Source organism: Macaca mulatta, chromosome 14 (genome assembly GCF_049350105.2).
Source record: "Macaca mulatta isolate MMU2019108-1 chromosome 14, T2T-MMU8v2.0, whole genome shotgun sequence".
Classification (NCBI taxonomy): domain Eukaryota; kingdom Metazoa; phylum Chordata; class Mammalia; order Primates; family Cercopithecidae; genus Macaca; species Macaca mulatta.
In genome coordinates, this window is record NC_133419.1 from 10,538,155 (window position 1) to 10,547,159 (window position 9,005).

A 9,005-nucleotide genomic window follows, 5' to 3' on the forward strand; every position below is an offset into this window, starting at 1 on the left:
GTCCCAGCATAGTATTTCAAGTGGTACGTGAATCGTACCTAAGAGTTAAACCATAGCCCAGAACAGGAAATGGATTCAGAGTTCCAACTCAGGACCTGGGAACAGATCTTTGCTCTCCAAGCACCATGGGCAGCAGACACTGGGGCTCCCTAGCCTTCAAGCTCTGGGTGAGGGCTTGAATCAAGAAGACTTGAGCCAGGTGCGGTGGCTCAATCCTGTAATCCCAGCACTTTGGGAGGCCGAGGTGGGCGGATCACGAGGTCAGGAGATCGAGACCATCCTTGCTAACATGGTGAAACCCCATCTCTACTAAAAATACAAAAAATTAGCCGGGCGTGGTGGTGGGCACCTGTAGCCCCAGCTACTGGGGAGGCTGAGGCAGGAGAATGGCATGAACCCGGGAGGCGAAGCTTGCAGTGAGCCAAGATCGGGTCACTGTACTCCAGCCTGGGCAACAGACCCAGACTCCGTCTCCAAAAAAAAAAAAAAAAAGGAAGACTTGAACAAGAGAGCTTCAAAGCATTTGGGGTAGAGCTTAAGGCTGGGTAGGAGAGAGGGTCTGAGGAGATATAAACCCAGATGGAGATGAGGAATGAGGCTAGAGGAAAAATTTTAAATGGGTGCTGCCTTACACAAGAGAAGAGCTAATTAAGGAAGACCAGGTAGAACAACTTCCAGCTAGAGGAGACAAGACAACCTGCAACAGTACCCTGACATATCAGGGGCAAAAAATGCTCTTTACAACTGTCTTCCCTACTAGGCAGCTGACGTGGGGGCTATGCTTCATACCTGCCTTACTCAGCTTGCCACTGCTGCTGCAGTCTCAACCCTGCGCTGATGGCTGGATCCTGTTACTAAGTGGCCATGGCCTAGGCAGGTATCCTGGCCAGCTTGCCAGATCAATGGAGGATTCATTTGTCAGCAGTTAGGTGAAGAGTGGAAAGCCCGAGCTTCTCAGTGAGACTGAGTATATGTCAGCTTATGGCTTTAGGCTGAAGGTGCCCCTCAAAGCCAACCACTGCTGTTTATTCGCTAGTGGCAATGACAATTTTGCTCCAAGGGGGCCCTTGCTGTTTGTACTTTCTACTTAGGAGCAAAGTATGGCAAACCAGAGGACAGTCATTTTCCATTACATGTGCCTTATTAAAAAGTACTTTTTTTTTTGAGACAGGGTCTCTGTCACCCAGGCCAGAGTGCAGTGGCACAATCTTGGCTCACTGCAGCCTCGACCTCCCCAGGCTCAGGTGATTCTCCCACCTCAGCCTTCTGAGTAGCTGGGACTATAGGTGCCCACCACCACACCTGACTAATTTTTGTACTTTTGTAGAGATGGGGTTTCGCCACGTCGCCCAAACTCCTCTCAACTGATAGGCGTGAGCCACTGCACCCGACCAAAAGGCACTTTTTATACTTAATTCATCCTTTCAACATCCTATGAAAAGAGTCTGGGCTGGGTGCGGCGGCTCACGCCTATAATTCCAGCACTTTGGAAGGCTGAGGCGGGCGGATCACTTGAAGTCAGGCATTCAAGACCAGCCTGACCAACATGGTGAAACTCCATCTCTACTAAAAATAGAAAAATCAGCCGGGCGTGGTGGCGGGCACCTGTAGTCGCAGCTACTCAGGAGGCCCAGGTGGAAGGGTCACTTGAGCCTAGGGAGGTCGAGGCTGCAGTGAGTTGAGATCACGCCACTGCACTCCAGCCTGGTTGGTTGACAGAGCAAGACTCCGTCTCCAAAAAAAAAAAAAAAAAAAAAAAAAAAAAAGAGTCTGATTGAACTGGTTTCTAAGAGAAGGGAATGGCCCAAGGCATTTCTAACCTCTGTGGTATGAACCTGGGAATGGCACTGTTTGGTGAGATTAGCTCATGCACTGTGGAAGCCCTCAGGAACCAGAACCACCTATTAACAGGTGGCGCTGGGAGGAAGGGGGCCGCTCTTGGGCATTGCTAGATGTGCTGCTACAGAGACTGTGGACAAGGGAACGCTGGGTGTTTTGAAGGAGGCGAGCAGCCAAGTCTGTAGCTCTCCACCTCTGAATTCACTCAGAGACGGCAGGGAAGAAAAGATGGCTCCAAGAGGAATACAGCTCCTACCCAACAAATCCTAAAAGGCAGCTCTAACTGGAAATAGGTATGGTGGCGTAAATGAAGACCCACCCAGGACACCTCTCATCAGTAGAATTTAGCTTGGTGGCCACAGGCCGTGGCTACCCATTCTGTTGCTCTACATAGTTCATGCTAACTACCAAGGACAAAGAACCCCACAGCCACAGAGGGGTCCCTACCAATTCTTGAAAACAGAAGTTAAAGAGGCCGGGCGCGGTGCTCATGCCTGTAATCCCAGCACTTTGGGAGGCTGAAGCGGGCAGATCACAAGGTCAGGAGATCGAGACCATCCTGGCTAACACGGTGAAACCCCGTCTCTACTAAAAATACAAAAAATTAGCCGGGCGTGGTGACGGGCGCCTGTAGTCCCAGCTACTTGGGAGGCTGAGGCAGGAGAATGGTGTGAACCCGGGGAGGCGGAGCTTCCAGTGAGCAGAGATCGCGCCGCTGCACTCCAGTCTGGGAGAGAGAGCGAGACTCCGTCTCAAAAAAATAAAAAAATAAATAAAATAAAATAGAAGGTAAAGAATCAGAAATTACCAAATATCCACACCATCTAAAGCACTGAGAACAATGCCTGGTGACATGCTGGTTATTTCTATAATTTCATATCCTTTTCCAACTTATTCTGTAGGCTGCTAGAAGATACAGCTTGAACTTCTTTACTCAAAGCTCATCACGAATTCCCTGCATCTCCAAAAGGAGACGGATGTTTTCTCCAGTAGAGCCCTGCAGCTGAAGGCTAAGTTCTGGTCATCTATGTACATGGCTTGAACTTGGACTTGGGTTCAAGTCTGCATCCAGGCAGAAAGGCTGCTGCATAAATGGAGCTAGAAAAGGCTCCAGCAGCTCAACCATTTTCTCTCTTCCACAAAAGGCCACTCTCCTCTCCCCTGATGAAAACACACACATCCCACCCTAGATGTATGGACCTGGAAACTCTGCAAATCAACTGTCATTATGGGAAATGTGATCAATGTTTCTCTCTCACACACATGCGTGTGCGCAGTGTGACCAGAGTAAGTCCATTCTCATACACAGTGCTTACTGAAGCTGGGCGCTGCCTCTTCAGCTGTGAGACAAGGGAAACCTGTGTGCATGTATATAGGGAGGGAAGTGATGGTGCTGGTGAAAGCTTAGCCACACTTCCAGCTCCTGGGTGTGTCTGCCATAGAATCCAGCAGCCTCTCTGGCAGTCAGGCCCCTATCGCCACTGTCCTTCACACAACATAACAGGATCGCTGTTTAGGAAGATGGGATTTTTGGTGTTGGGTTTTGTAGCCCATGAACTAGCATACATCTGCCCCATCTCAGGGGTAGTTTCCTGAAACAGCGGCATGTCCTGGGCCCCTGCAGACAGGGTCTGAGAAAGAAAAACAAGATGCCAGAACTAGAAATTTTAGGGTAATAAAGAAGGAATGAAAGTTGGCCACAGTGGCTCATGCCTGTAATCCCAGCACTTTGGGAGATGGAGGTAGGCAGATCATTTGAGGCAAGGAGTCTGAGACCAGCCTAGGCTACATAATGAGACCCCCCATCTCAACAAAGAAAAATTAGCTGGGCGTGGTGGCTCACACCTGTAATCCCAGCACTTTGGGAGGCTGAGGCAGGCAGATCATGAGGTCAGGAGTTTGAGACCAGCCTGAACAACATGGTGTAACCTCATCTCTATTAAAAATACAAAAATTAGCTGGGCGTGGTGGCGCGCACCAGTAATCCTAGATACTCAAGAGGCTGAGGCAGGAGAATCGCTTGAACCTGGGAGGCTGAGGTTGCAGCAAGCCAAGATCACACCACTGCACTCAAGCCTGGGCAACAGAGTGAGACTCCATCTCAAAAAAAAAGAAAATTAGCTGGGCGTGGTGGCATGCACCTGTGGTCCCAGCTACTCAGGAGGCTAAGGCAGGAGGACTGCTTGAGCTAAGGAAGTTGAGGCTGCAGTGAGCCTTGATTACACCACTGCACTCCAGCCTGGGTGACAGAGTGAGAATCTCTTAAAAAAGTAGAAGGAATGAAACTGTCCTCTTCTCACAGCTGAAAGCCCTACCCCATGGGAGCAGACTTTTCCCACCTGGTCCTGAGGCCTCACACACACTCCCCTTTACCTTTCTTCACAGACCAGGATTCCTGCTGGTATCTCCACTCTACCCTGACAGCTCTACCATGTCAAGTGACCGTGGTATCTAACGCTGATGCTGGTTACCCCATGAAGAGATAACCAAGGTCATGTGAGCTGGGCTGACACGTTCTGCTGCACTTGTTTACAGACAAGGGGATTAAAACAACCTGTCAAGGGAGGGGAGGGGGCACACGGGCAAGCATTGGCAACACGGCATAGAGGCCTCCCGCCAAGAAATTTTTTGCTCAAATATAAAGCAGAAATCTCTCACCAAACCAGCTAACTATGCCAAATACCACTTATGGTCAAGTGACCTTGAGGCACTGCTCAATTTTTCCAATGTTCTTTGGGTTTTTTGGGGGGTGGAGTGGAGGGGAAATTAGGGAGGTAGGCAACATAAGGTCCCTAAAAAGCCCCAAGTTCAATTAACACCCAAGCAAAGCATGTAGGGCTTAAAAAAGACGAGATGTCTTAAGGCTATATTTGTATAAAGCAAGCATTCAATTCTCAGATGCCTAAACTCCCAATCAGAAATCCAAATGCCAAAACAGAACTTTCTGTGACCACTTAGGTTGGAATTGGGAGGAAAGGAATTCCTCTTAGGTGCAGTTCCAGGGCAGAGGGGATCAGGTAGCAGGGAGTCTGGACACCAGGCCAAAGTCATCCTCTCTAACCAGAGGGTCAACCTGACAATGATAGTCGCTGGCCACAAGACACAGGAAGGAAGAGGGAAAGGTGGTCAGCACCTGAGACCCCGGCCTCAGGCAGTACAGGCCGCAGAAACTATATGGCTGTGGTGCAAAAGCTGACCCCTGGATCTGTGAAATTACAGGCTTTCCACCGCTCCTCTGCAAAACCATCTGTCACAGCCCCTAATAACCAATCCTCGGGTTGGGCACAGTAGCTCACACCTGTAATCCCAGTCCCTTGGGAGGCCGAGGCAGGCGGATCACCTGAGTTTGGTAGTTCAAGACCAGCCTGGCCAACATGGTGAAGCTCTGTCTCTACCAAAAATACAAAAATTAGCTGGGCGTGGTGGCGCATGCCTGTAGTCTCAGCTACTCGGGAGGCTGAGGCAGAAGAATCACCTGAATCTGAGGTGTGGAGGTTGCAGTAAGCCGAGATCGCGCCACTGCACTCCAGAGCGGGCAACAGGACAAGACTCCGTCTCAGAAAAAAATAAAATAAAATAAACAGTCCTCCCCATTCAGCAAGGTCGGGCTACTACTGGCTGGTCTCTGCCTCAGGCTCTCAAGTCTTAGCAGCAAGAGGATGTTTCCATTTGGGTTTTCCCACAGCTGGCTGTGGAGGTTGGCAGAAGGCTAAAGTGGTACCCCTTTCCTAGCCAGCCAAAGGGGGAACGTGAAACAATTGCTGGCAGCCTGTGCTCCCACTCCAACATCCCCTTTCTCGCAAAGGAGCAGCTACCACTCTCTTGACCTTTCATCCACAGTCTTGTTGAGGCCATGGAAGATGCACCCAACCTAAGAAAACTGAAGGTAGTAAGTTAGCGACAAGAGAACGCAGTTTAGGAACTAAAGAACCTGGCTTTCGGGGAAAAGGGGGTATTGTACTCTAAGGGATTCTAAGAAGAAACTCGCCAAACCACCCAGCCAGCTCTTCTGAAGAGCAGGGGTATTTAGAAGTGCTTTTCATTTTCCAAGCTATTAGAGAACAGGGTGGCCTTGGACAGACCTGGTTACAGCAGAATGAGTGCACACACCTGCCACAGAGTGCCAGCCCGGGACAGTAACGTGCTCCAGAGTTCACATACTCACGCGCCCAGAAATCTCCTCCAGATCACTGCTGACAGGCAGAGCAGGGAGGTGGACTGAGTCCCGCTCTGAGCTGGTCACTCCAGTTTGCCTGGCAGGGTGGGGGTGGGGGTGGGGGCAGGGAGAAGTTGGGGAGAGGAGGAGGAGGAGGAGGAAGGGAGATTACTATTCTCTATTTTCAAGCCCTGCCCCTAAAACCAGGGAGGGAAGCGGCGGGGCTCCTGTTGCAGGAGCTCCAATCTCTAGGCACTACAGAGCTAACCAGCTGCATAAGAATTTTGGAGAACATGCACATCAAACAAACTGGGAAAAGGAGGGGAAACCAACCAGGGTAGAAGTGGGTTGGTCCCCTGCCAAGAACTCTGAATGGTACTCCTATCAGAACTAAAACATAACAGGAGGTGGGCAGGTTTGTGGCCTCTGGGAAAAGGCAGGAGGGAAAGCAGTAAAGACCGGACAAGCATGGGAACAAAACTCACTCCCTGGCAGGAGACGACAGCCTATGGAGTCAGAAGTGAAATGCTGTCCCAGTAAACCTTTCCCAGTAGGACAATCACATTCTAACCTTAGGTCAATTTTCATATGCTTCGCCGGCTGTGACCTGGACCCTGCAGTGTGGAACACGGTCACTTCTACAACCCTGTAAGTTAAGGCCTGCCACTCCAAGCACTTGTGAGGGAAGAGGGACTCTCACTGGCTGTGTTGTGCAATCTAGTCTGTGGCCAAGGGCAAAGCAGAAGCCACAGATGACGGGCCCTCCCACAGGGAGAGGAAAGCTCCTCCCTTTCCAGAACAGAGCCCAAGGCTGCCACAGAGAGGTGCTGTTTAGTGACAGAAATATTTGTCAGGAGTGACCAGAGGAACGGCCACTACGTACTTCCTCTTTCTCACCAACTGCTACCATCAGCCTCCACTGGCTGCCTCTGAAAACCCTGCAGAACCTCCGGTGGCAGGAGTGTTCTCTGAGTCATTCCCTCAAGAGAAAAGGGAAAGTGGGCCTGACTCCTGGGCCTGAAGAAGCCTCCCAGTGCCCTCAGCCAGTCCTTGCTGCAGAGCAAAAGCCAAGGACTGAAATCCTGGACGGCCTACTCTTCACCCACACCTGCATACAGTAAAAGCACTCCCTCTTACTCTAGAAAAGGCACGTGGCGGTGGGGGAAGCACCAACACTCATCTCCACAGCCACACAGCACTGGGAAAAGGAACTGATGGCTTCATATTTAAAGCCTTAAAAAACCAACTTTCTGTACGCACACACGTACACACGCACAAATACGTATATACACACACACAAACATAACTGATTTTATCTATGTGTGTGTAGGCATATACACATATACATGTAAAATTGATATCCAGATTAGATCCATGTGGTTTCTGGATTTTTGCCCACAACTGTATTATGAGCTGGCTGTCTCCCCTTCCCTGCCTGCAGCTCCAGGCTAACTCTCTTCCCTTCCTAGAGTCTCACTCGGGGTTCCAGCCACCTGTCTTCAAACGCAGAATGGTGTCTCAGACCTCCAGGTCTTGGCCACAGCTTTCCACTGCCTGGAACACTTTCCCTCTAACAGTCACTCCCATTCCTCTTCGTGGTGAGCCTCAGCTCAGACATCGCTTCCACCAGGAAGCTTTCCTGATCCATGCATCACTTCACAGGGTCTCTCTGGACATTTCCCAGCTCAGGCCTTCCTGCACTAGCACTTCACTGCTTGCTGAACAGCCTGACTCCTTCACAACTCTTGTTGGCTGTCTTGTTCACTATTACACAGACTGAGAGCAGCATAAGGGAATTTCCAAGACTAGACCACTCTGTGTCTTCAGTGCACAGGCACAGCGCCTGGCACCTAACAGGCTCTCCAGAAATGCTTTCCTAACTCACCATGGGAAGTCTTGGGGTCAGAGTCTTCTTGCTTTTCTCAGAGTGACTCCTCACCCAAAAGCTCTTTGCACAGCTCTGCTCCATGTGACCCCTTTTAGCCTGGGTCAGGGCTAGAATGCTGGTGCCCACTTTTAAACCATTCCCAGCCAGGCGCCACGGCTCATGTCTGTAATCCCAACACTCTGGGAACCCAGGTGGGAGGATCGCTCGAGCCTAGGATTTGACACCAGCCTGGGCAATATTATAAGACCCTGTCTCCACCAAAATACAAAATATAAAATAAATAATCATTCCCTAGGGCCTCTGGCACCTCTATGGACACAGTCTCTGGCAGGATTTCAGAGCTCCTCTCCGGTGTGCAGAATTGGGGCCTGCTACCCTTCCACTTGTCCTTTCCCAGCCTGCCTTCTGCCGTAAGGGCTGCAGCCAGCCCCTCTTAAGTGATGGCAATGGGGGCACAGTGCCAAGGGCCTAAGATCCATTCTAGACCCAACTCTGTGCAAACAATTTATGTCACCTTGGGCAAGTCATTCACCCTCTTGGGACCTTTGTTTTCATGCTTATAAAATGAGGCACCGGAGACGAGCCCTGAGTGTCTTCCTGTGTGGATGCGACAGTCCTCAGTGCCTCTGTGCTCACAAGCCTTCCAGCCCTCTTCAAGACCACAGCAGGAAGTGGGCATCGTCTGCATGTCCTGAAGATCGCTTCCTGACCTTGACTTACGTCAAGACAACGTGCCTAAAAGTCTGGCTCCGGAAGTAAACCTCACCTAACATGACTAAACACCAGGTTGGAAAATCTCTTCCGCCTAAAGCTGAAAAAATTAAAAGCAACCTAGGTAGACAACTCCAGAAATCAAGGTAGTAAGCAGCAGCACACCCCAGAAACATGACAACCCTGAACTCAGGGTGCCCTCAAGAAGGATCATCTCCCTCCCTAGACTTCATTTACTCACAATTTACAAGCTCCTGGCCCCTCCCAGACACTCCACATACCATAAATGTAGCCACAAGGCGCAGGGAAAGGCACAGTCTATTTCCAACAGGCCCCAGGGCTCTGCAGCCTTACTTCGAGCAGCCCAGAGTAGGCACAGCCCCTGTTAGGGTAAATGGCACACCTAGTTCC

General features: G+C 50.5%; 1 protein-coding gene and 2 long non-coding RNA genes across 22 annotated transcripts in view; 1 reads left to right on the forward strand and 2 right to left on the reverse strand.

Annotated features, from left to right (window-relative positions):
- The window catches only part of LOC144334162 (uncharacterized), a 174,838-nt gene that overhangs the window by 117,531 nt on the left and 48,302 nt on the right, over positions 1 to 9,005 (forward strand). The window lies entirely within an intron of this gene.
- MARK2 (microtubule affinity regulating kinase 2) overlaps positions 1 to 9,005 on the reverse strand; it is a 76,114-nt gene that overhangs the window by 32,859 nt on the left and 34,250 nt on the right. The gene's annotated exons all lie outside the window — the stretch shown is intronic.
- On the reverse strand, positions 558 to 1,773 carry LOC144334170 (uncharacterized). Its single transcript, XR_013403674.1, has 2 exons — positions 1,699 to 1,773; positions 558 to 1,217 (listed from the first exon to the last, which is right to left on the reverse strand). It is a non-coding gene; the product is annotated as an uncharacterized LOC144334170 (long non-coding RNA).